The sequence below is a fragment of the Ammospiza caudacuta genome, chromosome 2, assembly GCF_027887145.1.
Source record: "Ammospiza caudacuta isolate bAmmCau1 chromosome 2, bAmmCau1.pri, whole genome shotgun sequence".
NCBI classification, from domain to species: Eukaryota; Metazoa; Chordata; class Aves; order Passeriformes; family Passerellidae; genus Ammospiza; species Ammospiza caudacuta.
In genome coordinates this window covers 68,745,728-68,759,200 of record NC_080594.1, presented here as the reverse complement: position 1 = coordinate 68,759,200, position 13,473 = coordinate 68,745,728, and positions in this window count along the sequence as shown.

Below are 13,473 nucleotides of genomic sequence, written 5' to 3'. Positions count from 1 at the left end.
CCTCTTCACTATCCTCATGGCCCTCCTCTCGATGCTTTCTAGCAGCACAATATCTTTCTTATATTGTGGCACCAAAAGCTGCCCACAATACACAAGGTGAGGCTGCCCCAGCTCAGAGCAGAACAGGACATTCCCCTTCCTTGCCTGGCTGGTGATGCTGTGTCTGATGCCCCCAGGACAGGGTTGGCCCTCCTGGCTGCCAGGGCACTGCTGACTCGTGCTCAACTTGCCACTGACCAGGACACCCCAGTCTCTTTGTGCAGTGCTGCCTTCCAGCCAGCCTCTCATCCACAGTCTGACACAAACTGTGTTGCCCCAACAAATGTGAGGAATCTAGCACTTGCCCTTGTGGGACATTGTATTGTTTGTATTTGCCCATTTCTCTAATTTGTTGAGTTTCTCTGCAGAGCCTTTCTGCCCTTGAGGGAGTGGATCACACTGCTGTTTAGTTATCAAAGTACATGGGAAATGTAGAGAATGTGAATAGAGGGTTCTAAGATGACTAAAGTAAAGATTAAAGGCTGTTTTTATAATATTTCAAATATTTCAAATATAATATTTATCTTAGTATTGTAAGCAATTTTTGCAGTGAGGTCTATGATTGAAGGTTGTGAGATTATATCATTGCAATGCATGTTGCTGAGGATTATTTCAACATGACAATGTGTGTAAAACCTAACATGATAGTGAAAATAGTGGCCTAGGCAAACTGATTTCAGTTTACCAGTTCTTAATTCTGGTTGCTCTGATCAGAAAGTAAAAAATACTCTTTTAAAAATAAAGGTTTCATCTACAAATTTTACAATGCAGTGAAATAAAACAATCCAAGCCTTTTAATGGCACCCACTCTGAGGGGATGTACTGCAAAACAGAACACACACAGCATCTGTGAAAGAAACAGAAAAAGGATTTGAGTTCCTGCCTCAATCTACACAAAAACTGAACTGTAAACTACTCTCACAACTTTTTTGAATGCCCCCATTGCCCACATTTAGTTTCACTGCTCAGTGGAAACGAGTTGCAGAGCAGATATTTTCTTAACTTTCCAGGTGACACTAGCTAACAATTCTGATCAAACTCTGACCCCAAAATAGCTAGGCTTGCAAAAAATGCAAAGTACAGGAAAACAGCACAGTTCAGAAAAGAGGCTTATAAAATCAAAATCACACCCATTTTACAGCTTGTATTGCATATGCCAGTTGCTGCTGGAAAAAGCTAAAAACTCAGACTGGAACCTAAAAACCTAACTGCCATATTTTGCCCATCTGGCACTTTTACCATTCTGACAATTTTATGCTGATGTAGCTTCTTTTTTAGGTCATTCAAACTTATGATTTATCTCCCAAGTGGATATGAAATTTATGTTGTTGCTTCCAGGAGGCTGAAAACCTGGGCTAAAACAGATATTTGCTCTACCTGTCGGAGATCAGCAGAGTACCACAGAGAGCAAAAGCTGATGGCGCTGTACATCTGTGCATTCAGCATTCGGTGGCACTAAGCCACTAGTCTCTTTTCTGCATGACCAACTGACTAATTACTTTACTTGGCCTTTCCGAATCCCTTCAATTAATACAATGTGCAGTTGCACACAGTAATGGAGTCACCCATACAGAACAGAATCTGGGCCAGAATTAGGCTCTAAGTCCCAGAAGCACCTGTTACAAACACAGAATGTCCAGATGGTCTGGTCTTTGTGGGAAAGTGTCAAGAATTGACTTATCTGTCTTTCTTACTTTGAATTTAAGGTCATAAACATGATTCTTTTGAAACAGAAAGCCAATCATATTTAGGGGAAAAAAACCCAACAAAACAAACAAAGAAAACAGAGGGAAGGAAGGAAGTGTCGGAAGGAATGAAGGAAGTGTTGGAAGGAAGGAAGTGTCAGAACGAAGGAAAGAAGGAAGTGTCGGAAGGAAGGAAGGAAGGAAGTGTCAGAAGGAAGGAAGTGTCGGAAGGAAGGAAGGAAGTGGCAGAAGGAAGGAAGTGGCGGAAGGAAGTCTCAGAAGGAAGTGTCGGAAGTGTCGGAAGTGTCGGAAGTGTCGGAAGTGTCGGAAGGAAGGAAGGAAGGAAGGAAGGAAGGAAGGAAGGAGACATAAAATAGGAAAATAAGATCTTAAAGCAATGCATAAACCAGTTGGTTATTACTTCTACTATTGTTAATATTGTCCATTTTTTGTTCTGTTAAAATTATCTTATTAGGAAGCCATGACTGCCATCATTCTCTTATTTATTGACTCTTATTTATTGAGATATCCCAACTGCTTTTTGGGATCTGACATAAAATTCTGTATTTCTTTCTCCATCTCATGCAGCTCAGAAGGCATGGAATGCGAATTCCATGGTTATTGCCAATGGAGAAAAGACACTACTGAATGAAGCAGTGCACTGTTAGAAAATGAATTAACATTCAGGAACAATCCCCACTGTTATAAACACAAATAACTGATATTCTTAAAAAAAAAGAGAGGGTGAGAGTGACAGAAGGACAGTATTTTCTAGTGTTTCTAAGCAAAACCAAAGCAAATAGATGATAAGTAATTTAAGTCTGAGTTTACAAACTGTGGGATTCAGAGTCACTAAATATTTCACATCTTTATGGTTTGCAGCTGTGTTTAAATAAATCTATCTAATTATATTGAAGACTGCATTGTAATCACAGGCTAATCCCTTTTGCCTGCCCAGAACATGATAACAACGAGCTTGACTGGGTTATTAAGATTTAAAAATGGAGTGGGTTTTGGATTTATGCTAAGGTTCTCATCCTTCCTTCCTTCCTTCCTTCCTTCCTTCCTTCCTTCCTTCCTTCCTTCCTTCCTTCCTTCCTTCCGACACTTCCTTCCTTCCTTCCGACACTTCCTTCCTTCCGACACTTCCTTCCTTCCTTCCAACACTTCCTTCCGACACTTCCTTCCGACACTTCCTTCCTTCCTTCCTTCCTTCCTTCCTTCCTTCCTTCCTTCCTTCCTTCCTTCCTTCCTTCCTTCCTTCCTTCCTTCCTTCCTTCCTTCCTTCCGCCACTTCCTTCCTTCCGCCACTTCCTTCCTTCCGCCACTTCCTTCCTTCCGACACTTCCTTCCGACACTTCCTTCCGACACTTCCTTCCTTCCTTCCTTCCTTCCTTCCTTCCTTCCTTCCTTCCTTCCTTCCTTCCTTCCGCCACTTCCTTCCTTCCGCCACTTCCTTCCTTCCGACACTTCCTTCCTTCCGACACTTCCTTCCGACACTTCCTTCCGACACTTCCTTCGACACTTCCTTCCTTCCTTCCTTCCTTCCTTCCTTCCTTCCTTCCTTCCTTCCTTCCTTCCTTCCTTCCTTCCTTCCTTCCTTCCTTCCTTCCTTCCTTCTGACACTTCCTTCCTTCCGACACTTCCTTCCTTCCGACACTTCCTTCCTTCCGACACTTCCTTCCGACACTTCCTTCCGACACTTCCTTCCGACACTTCCTTCCGACACTTCCTTCCTTCCTTCCGCCACTTCCTTCCGCCACTTCCTTCCTTCCGCCACTTCCTTCCTTCCGCCACTTCCTTCCGCCACTTCCTTCCTTCCGCCACTTCCTTCCTCCCTCCCTCCCTCCCTTCCTCCCTTCCTCCTTTCCTCCCTTCCTCCCCTCCTCCCTCCCCTATATCCGATTCAGTGTAAGAGAAGTAAAAGAAAGAAAGAAAGAGAAAGAGTGAACTGAGGAGGGGAGAGAGGAAGCTATTTCAGTAGAAGGAAAAATTGCATAAAGCAAATTTTCTGCCCACAAATTATTTAATATGTATCAAATATTTGTTATTCTACTTCATGTCTATAAACTTAAAAGCTTAAAGCAGTAACTGCCATATCCTTGCATGTTCACTTAGCACAGAAAAAGAAATCACAATTAGCTTTCTGAGTTCCTAACTCAAATTTTACGGAGAGTAGTAATGAATTTGTATCAGTCATATGGGAAACATGCCTATTTATATTATTCATAAGTGCTGAAATAATATTGGCTACTATAAATATGAAGGAGACATCCAGTACTTTTAATCATAAATTACAGTAGCTAAGAGCTACCAGCAATAATTATGGAATTTTTTTTGATGCATTATTTTCCTTAGACTTTTGAGAAACTTTAATATATATGGAAGGATTTCTGCATTTTCAATGGCTCAAGAGACATATGCTACTTGAAATAAATCTAAATTAATTGATTCACATTATGCTTTAAAAAGTGAATAATAAATATTTTACTGTATTTTTGGAACACTCTCTTTACAGAACCAATATTTGAATTTTAAAATGTGAAAAGACCATGGAAGTGGCATGAGGAAAGGATTATCCCAAGGACAGAAAATGCAGTATTTGCTCTTAGTTGTAAAAAGTGGTAGGAAAGCTAAGATGTTATTTTTGTAAAACAAATGGAAATACAACATAGGGCAATGCTGGTAACATTTCAGAAAGGCTGAGTGATGCCCCATTATGCCTCATCCTCACTTTATTCATGTAGAAAACAGATGGAATACTGCATACCCTAAGTTCGAAGAAAGAACAGTGGATGCACTGGCGAAGGGCTAGAGCTGTGGGTGCTTACCTGGATATTTTTTATGAAAGTATATCTGTGCATTCACCTGGTCGTATCTGAGCAGTCAGATGTGGAGCAGAGCTCACCTTCAAAGCCACGTATGTAAGAAAGTGGGCATCATAACAGAAAAACACTGGGCCAGATCCAACCACCTGACAGAGGTGAGGCTGTTGCAGCTCTGTGCTCCCAGGTGCAGCCTGTAGCACAGCTGAGCAGATATAACCAGTAGGCACATGCATTTGATCAGACATGTTCACCACATATATCATGATATCATAGAATGGTTTGGGTTGGAAGGGAGCTTAAAGATCATCTAGTCCCAAACCCTCTGCCATGGTCAGGGACACCTTTCACTAGGCCAGAGTAAGTTCAAAGCCCCATCTAACCTGGCCTTGAACACTTCCAGGGATGGAGCATCCACAACTTCTCTGGACAACATATTGCAGTCCCTTACCACTCTCACAGTAAAGAATTTCCATCTAATATCTAGTCTAAATCTACTCTAGTTTGAATCTATTCTCTCTTGGCTCCTGCAAATAGTCCATCTCTGTCTTTGTTGTAGGCTTCCTTCAGGTACTGGAAGGCAGGTATTAGGTCACACCCACATGCTTTTTCCAGAGTGAAAATATACAAATGAACTGAACAGCAAACTATTGACACATTACTGGGCTTTTTTACCCCCTTACTCATTTGTTTTTCCATCCTTGCTCCTCCCCAAATCACGTGAATACATTTTTCCTTCCTTTCATTTCTCCTCAAAACATCCCATATTAAGTCATGTGCCCTGCTGAAGCAATCACCACTCAGCCACTATGTGGCCCTGTGGACCTGTTGCTGAAGGTGGGGCATCTGAGGTTCTTGTCAATAATAGATCCCTTGGGGTGGATCAAGGTGAAATGACACTGAATTACTGTTGTTTCTATATGTATATGTACAGCAGGTTTGTTTTAGAAGAATTTGGTTGCATTGGAAAGGAGATAAGTAACTGTTTTGATTATTATCTATATAAAAGTATAAAGACATCACTTAAAACACTATATAAGGAAAAGAAAGAAAGAGAGAGACAGGATAAGGGCAGGTAGCAAAGATATCACCTGTGAATCCAGCAACAAGGCTGGTTTGTCGCAATTTCTATATCCATTGGTCACACTCTTGATCCATCAGGCATGGAGGAAGCTCCCAAACCACAAAGTTCAACAGGTTCAAGTGGGAATGCCCAGGTACCTCCCCTGGGGAGGAAGTTTCCCACTGTCTATTGCAACACTGGATCATGTGCAGTCCTCTAGTTGGAAGGCCCTAGAAATTAGTCAGGAGGCACTTCAGGGATTTTTGAAGGTTTATGATCCCTTCTAAGACATGACAGCTGCCTCTCACCCAGCACAGGTAAACAGTTATGTTCCATCAGAAGGGGTGAAATCCCTCAATCCTATGTATGAATGTCCCTATACCTTCCCAGGGGGAAGTTTTGTGATCTGGGACAGCTGTGTAGGAGAGGACACTGGCATGGTAGAAACTATCCCACTTTGGAGGGTCTGCTTTTTATCAGACTCTTGGCTCAAAACCAGTTTATTGCTAAAAAAGGTTGTTGTGTCCTGGTTATCAGTAATGAGGGCAGAGTATCATTTGAGCTCCCTTTCCCGCTCTTGTCTTTCTGTGCTCTGTTGTGATTGTGGAGGTAACCTCTTACCACATTAATTATTACATATATCTGCTAGCACACAGACAGTCTGTGCAAGTAGTCTGTTTCTAGAACCAGCTTTCTCCGATGAAAAATGTGAACTGACTAAGAGTGACTGTCACTAATCACAGCTGCAAAAAAATAGGTATTTTAAAGTCACTGCTTCTATTGGACAGATGTGATGCGGATGGAACTGCTGTGCCAACTGCTGTATCATCACCCATACAATTGTTTTAGAACAAGGAGTATTGCAAGATTTAGTTACACTTTAATGTGAATAACTACGCAAAAAGAAATCTATTTATCTTCCTGAATAATAACAACTAGTAAATGAATCTTTTAGTTGTTAAGGGCAAACTATATATATATAATAGAAACTTATTTATAAATTTATATATACCATGATATATACATATTATGATAGATACATGCAATATTATATATGTATTATTAAAATGACAAATTACATGGTTTCATGTCTTGTTTTTTTGTTTATTTTCATCTCACACAATGTGAAATTTATCTCAACTTAATTCTGATGTCTAACTGCTAAGCATTTAAATCCAAGTAAGTCATGACAGACTTTCTTCATAGTCATGCCAGAGAAATACATACCTCCAGGGTGAGATATATCTATTAACACAGTCATCTAAGAGGAGTAAAATGAATCATCACTATCATCTAGATGGGTTTACTTTTGTTCATTAATTTTCAAGCTGACTAGTGAAGCTTAGATATCTGTATTTTAGGTAAATAAAGTAGTTAGAATCCAGCATCACATAACAAAGGTACAAAGCAGCTGTCAGAGAATTTCTCCACATTCATCTCAAATGTGAAATTTTCTTTTATTACATCTTTTCCATAAGGCAAAATGCAATAAATGATCCAGAAATTAAATGTTGATAGCATTTTCTATTTCCTTTGAAAATGACTTTGTGAAATTCATAGTCATGGGCACACAGGTAATTTAAAAGAATAAGACCTAATTTCCTGGAACATACCAAATCAGTATCTGACAGAGAAAAGACATTTTTACAGTATCTTCCTAACTTGATTTGACATAAATATGAAGGAAGAATTAACATCCCAAAGCATGTCATGCCTCCACTCCTACCTATTCAATCAGAGACACGCTGAAGCTGTGGCTCTCCTCATCATTCTTAATAACAGCAAAAGATCCTCTGCTCAAAGATGCACCTGAAATCAAAATCCTCATTTAATTATACTTGCTTAAAAAAACCCATAACCTTTCTAAGAATCATTAACAGTTTGCTATACTCAGACCTCTTCATCTGCATCTGCCCCTCTGAATAAACACCATGACAGAACTTGAAGTTAGATTAATACCCTATATTTGCATTAGTTGCATAGAATCCCTTCACAATAAAATGGATACTTAAAAGATGTAATCCATCTTGTCCAAAATTTGGCATCTAAAATAGACTATATCAATTGTTCCTCATTGTGGGAGACTGGAGGAGAGGCTGACTGGCCCAAAACAATCAGTTTGGAAGTGGTGGGGAACAGGGCAAGCTCAGCTATAGGTGGGACAATGCTCTGCTCCCCCCAGCACCCCTGAGCCTTCTTGTGCTGTGCTGTGACCACGACTGTAATGGGGGTGGTCGGCTGCAAGTGCCAGCTGGGAACATTGTGACTCTGTGTGAAATGCAGGCACAAGATTTTGGTGCTGAAATCAGCATAAGCTCAGCTGGAGGAGGGACCCAGCAGACCAGAACAGATAAAAGTACAGTGACGTGTGCTGTGAGGTGCACTTGACCACCTCTGGGTTTGAAAGCATCTGAAATAATGCTGAATTCTGGAGTGGTGACTTTCTTTCTCTTTCTCTTTCTCTTTCTCTTTCTCTTTCTCTTTCTCTTTCTCTTTCTCTTTCTCTTTCTCTTTCTCTTTCTCTTTCTCTTTCTCTTTCTCTTTCTCTTTCTCTTTCTCTTTCTCTTTCTCTTTCTCTTTCTCGTTCTTTCTTCTCCTATCTTCTCCTTGAAAGATATTGTAAGCCAGGCCAAAAATTTTCACTCAATATCTTGTTAAGTGCCTTGTTGTGTCTGGATAAGTTAGAGACTACTAATTGAAAATCTGCCACATGACATATTCAGTTGGAATGTTCTAAATGTTGCAAGAAAAATTGAACTTCTTGAGAATTTTTTGTTTTTCTCAAGCACCACCCAGAGTAAATCCAAGTATGTTCCCCTAAACCCCGTGAGTGGACTGTGGCATGAGACTTTTTTATTGTACATCTTTGAATGCAGAAAACTAAAGTGACTTTCTCACTTGCAGGTATGTGCTCAGAATCTTTTCCCAGTTGTTCTGAATATTCTCCTCCACTTGGTATAAAAAGTCATTAACACTCTACTTGGTACAAAGATCATTATAACTCTTTCTTTTTGCTGAAATCAGTATTTCACAAAATATTTCTTCAGACGACACTCAGTTGTGGGACCAAGAAAATATAGGCTTGATTACCTACAGAAGACCAAATTTAGATGTTGTATACAGGTGGGCTTTTTACTAAAAAGTATTTGAAGGAAGTTTCGAATTTAATGAAATATAAGAGAAACTTCTGTCAGGCAATTCAAGGTCTTTTTTTTGCTGGATTTGCAAAGGTGATTCCATGCTTTGATCTTTTCTGTTTCATACTGGATTGATAATAGAAAAACAAACTCATGTATCGAAACCCAGGGTAATGACATTCAAATCAATCTGTACTACTTACTGCATTGCTTTTATGCCCATACTCCATTATGCCAGGGTTTTTTATTTCTCACATCTAAGAGAAAACACAAAGGGGCATGATTTAACTTCGGAAAAATCTATGAAATATGCATACCTTTCTACATATAAATAATTTGTCTTCAAATTCTGCCTTAATTAATGCATATATTTTTCTCTTATCAAACTGCTTAAAGTAAGGAACATTCAGGCCTTAAACTGGTCCTTCCAATTCATACAGATTTCAGTTAAATTATGGGGAAAAGTAGTATTAAATTCTGCTTCTATGACAAAATGACATGCTCAGTAGTTAAGGGAAAGGCTGTAGATGTATGTATCTAATGTAAAGCATTTTTATATCTATCTAACGTAATGCATGTGACATTGTCTCTCCCAGCATTCTCCTGGAGAGGCTAGCTGCACTTGGCTTGGATGGGTGCACTCTTTGCTTGGCACAACACTGGCTGGACCCAGAGAGTGGTTGGTGGCTGGTCACTTGTTACAGGGCTTGCAAGGGTTGCAGGATGAAGAGAGAGACGAGAATGTTGACCTCATTTTCAGAAGGCTTGATTTATTATTTTATGATATATATACTACATTATAACTATGCTAAAAGAATAGAAGAGAAAGTTCTCAGAACTTAGCTAAGCTAAGAATAGAAAAGGAATTAATAACAAAGTTCTGTGTCCTGGCAGAGGGCGAGAGCAGCTCTGCTGTGAGTGGTCAGTAAATCCAAACATCCGCAGAAAACCAATCACGGATCCACCTGCTGCATTCCACAACAGCAGATAACCATTGTTTACATTTTGTTGCTGAAACTTCTCAGCTTCAGCAGGAAAAATCCTAATGAAAGGATTTTAATGAAAAGATGTCTGTGACAGTCACTAGTGGAGTTCCCCAGGCCTATCAGGGACAGTGGTTACATCTTTATCGATGACTGAGGCAAGGGGATTTAAATGCATCCTCAGTATGTTCAAAGATGACGCCAAGTTTAGGTGGGAGTGTTGATCTGCTGGAGTGGGGGGAGGCTCTAAGGAATCTTGACAAACTGGAATGATGGGGTGAGGATCTAATTTCAGAATGGGATCACTGTTACAGGAATTGAGAGTGTGCTCACAAATACCCAGTATTGAAATGAAAATTACTGAAATTTAGTATTTTAATAACTAAGATATTTCTCTACTCGTGAATTTAACAGTGGCAAGGAATCTTCTCAGGCTGAAATTTGACCATCTATCCAGGTGTGCTCTTAAAAGGGCCTTTAGCATGGGTTTTGATCATGGGCAAATCTCAGAACTAGGCATGGGCCATGGAGTAACTTCATCATTGGTTGTTTTGGTGTTGTAAATTCAGAGTTTAGGACCATCAACATAAACTGCTCTATTCCAGTTTGTCTTGGTGCTAGCTTAGTTTGCTAGCACACATGCAACCCAGTTTCCCTGATGTTAATTTGGGGATAGGTTTTCAACATATTCTTTGTGTTTTATTTTACTTTCAAATTCATTAAGATAGACTTTTGGTATCCGAATAATATCATCAAAATATTTCCTTGTATTTTACAGGAATTCAAAGTGAATGATCCAGGTTTTTAAATTCCCTTCTGTGCCCAAGCTTCTTTGTGAATAGCAGTTGTAGCCAAGCAAAAGCTTATGACAAACAATGGTATGGTAGTCTAGTGAAGAATTATTTTCTTTACTCTTTCAGATATAAATTCTGCTGTTAAAGAGGTTTTTTGTCATGATTTACTAAATGAGGACCAGGTGTTAATTTTTATCCTTTTCCTGGTTTCAGTTAGAGCAAATATTGCACCTTCAGAAGGCTATTAATATCCTTAACCCATCTAGGATAGGTAGAAAACCCCTTGGCAAGCTGCTATTCTTTTATTTGTGTTCTGTTTGTTACTCTAAATTTTTTAGTCCAAATTCAGTCTTCAAAGGCATTACTCTGACTCTCTTGGGAAAACTAGTGTTTTAAAAAGGAGATATCAAATTGACAGCATTAGTAACTGGGGAAGAATAGACTTCATCTGATTATCAAGATTGAGTGACAACATTATCTAGATGACACAAAATGCTTGGATCAAAAAACCATATAACCTGCTCACTATAGTTCTGAACACAGAAAATAGTATTTTAGTAATAAATTCTTTGCCTCCTCTAACAAAGGGAGTACGTGATAATGCATGCAGAGTCTTGGTGAAATCTTGAAGCATGTGCAATTTGTTGAGAGATATGGAAGTTGGAAAACAGGAACAGTAATTCCAGGAGAAATACTGTTTTTACATAATTCATTAGACCTCTTTATTTTTCCTTCTCCCTGTGGCTTGGAAGTGTGTGACCTTAATAACTTCAGTGATATCACCTCTAAATTACAGCACAATGAGATAAGTCATGCCATTGTGCCTGTCTGGAAGGTTGCCTTGGAGGCTTTAGAGCTGAAATCCAAACAGCTTTTTAAAGAAAGATTTTTTTTTTTCCTATGAGGTCCTTGAAAATGAAAAACAAACACTCTGCTCACAGATAACTCCTGGTCTTAGTACTATACTGCAGCATGCTTATCTTCTTGTTCTGCTTCTGCACGTAATACACAGCGAGCTATCCTAGCAGCGTCACTATTGGTATGGATTGAAAATCTAATCTTGATGGAGATTTTAGGGAGCAACTGAGGCTTACATCTGTTACCTACATGATTCTTATTAAAAGTGAAGGAAGATGTGTAATTCAAGTGCCTGAACATGGTAGCATCTTAGATATTACATATTAACCTGTGGCCGATATCTGCCAGCCACAGATTTCCCAATTCTCCTTAAGGTCGTGTGTCATATATGCCAGCCCCATGCATGTGTTGCATGCATTTTAGTAATTCAAATGCTGCTACATGACTACTTGACACTACCCAAATTGTTCCTTTGATTTGCCATGTCAGTTAATCCTGATTTGCAGACATGGAATCAACATAAAGTTTCAAAATCTATGGGAAGAAGAGCATTCAAGCAGAGACAGGTAATATTCAAAAGTTCCACAAGCTCCTTTTGGTTTGTAAAAGCCTGCCAAAGTTTGAATATGTTAAAAAACGTTTTCTCAGCCCTGTAAGGAAGAAGAGCAGGTTGAAAATCTCAGTGGCAGTCTCCTCTAAAATGTCTTAACATATCAAACTTAGCCAGACTTCTGCCAGCACTGTTGAATTTATTTATTTATTTATTTGTTGAAAATGTTGTACTGACAGACTCACTTTCCTGTTTTCTGCTGTTATCAGAAGCAGAAACAGCAAATTCCTTTATCTTCCTCTATTCCTCTTTAGTCTCCCTAAAATGCCAGAATATGTCTTTTATCAACTGTTTACATCATGTTCTCTTCTTTGGCTTCTGATTTTTTCCTTGATCTATTGGATCCTTTACTGGTAGTCCTTGTCAGCTATCACTCATTTTAGCAGCTAAAATTTGTTTTCTAGTACTTTCTTCATTGTGTCAATTGTTTCCTGCTCAATCCTATAAATGTGATGCAAGCAGAGGATTTTGACTGTTGATCACACTGCACAAGGGAGTGCTGTTTAAATTGGTGCTACAATAGAAGAGATGTATATACAAAGTAGTGGATCTCATACTCTGAATCTACACAGCTGCAAGGGAAGCAGTGTAGAATAATATGAATTTGCTTTCCTCTTCAAACTGTTGCTATACTCAACTCCAACAACCTAGCATTTAATAACTTCTTAAGAAGGAAGATGTATTTAACTTCAATGCATGTGCAGTAAAAAGAAATGCATTTTTTGCTATTTCAATATTCTGCTATAACACAAAATACATAGGGATCAATTTGTCTCTGGGCAATGATATTAAAGGAAATAGTAATACAAATCAATAAAATCTGCTAGGCCATCAGGATCTGGCTTGTCTTCTTTTGCTGCCTGCACTGGACACGGATCCTGGTCTGCTGGTGCCACACACCCAAGCACAGATGATGTGGCTGCAATTATGACTGAAATACAAACAGACATCTTGATAACTTCTGAATATCTCAACACACTTGATGCAAGCCTAAATGTTTAATAATAATTTTTCTGAAGAGTTTCGGATTAGTTTTTCATAAAAATCATGGGTGGGCTACATAAATTGCAAAATCCAATTATTACAGAAGTTAAACAGAATAATTGACTTTTTTTTTTTTTTTTGTATTTTGATATTGAACAAAGAAGGAATTAAATCTAGAAGAATGCCTGGTTATGAATAAAATTTCAAGGTGTAAATGATGCAATTTCTGACAGTTTCTGATAAAAAATAATATTTTGCAAAAATCATTTCTTCCTGCTCCTAACTGCTGTATGGTAGGACAAAGATATATTATTGTGTAGCTCTGTGAGTGCAGTGAATTCATTGCTTATAAATAGACCTCCACAACAAAATTCCTCTGTTCAAGTATAGATATTTATTCAGCTGCATTTTTCTTCATTTTAAGAACAGGAATTTCAAATTACATACATAGCATACATTTATAGGTTTAGAAAATCTTTATGTTCCACCTGTAAA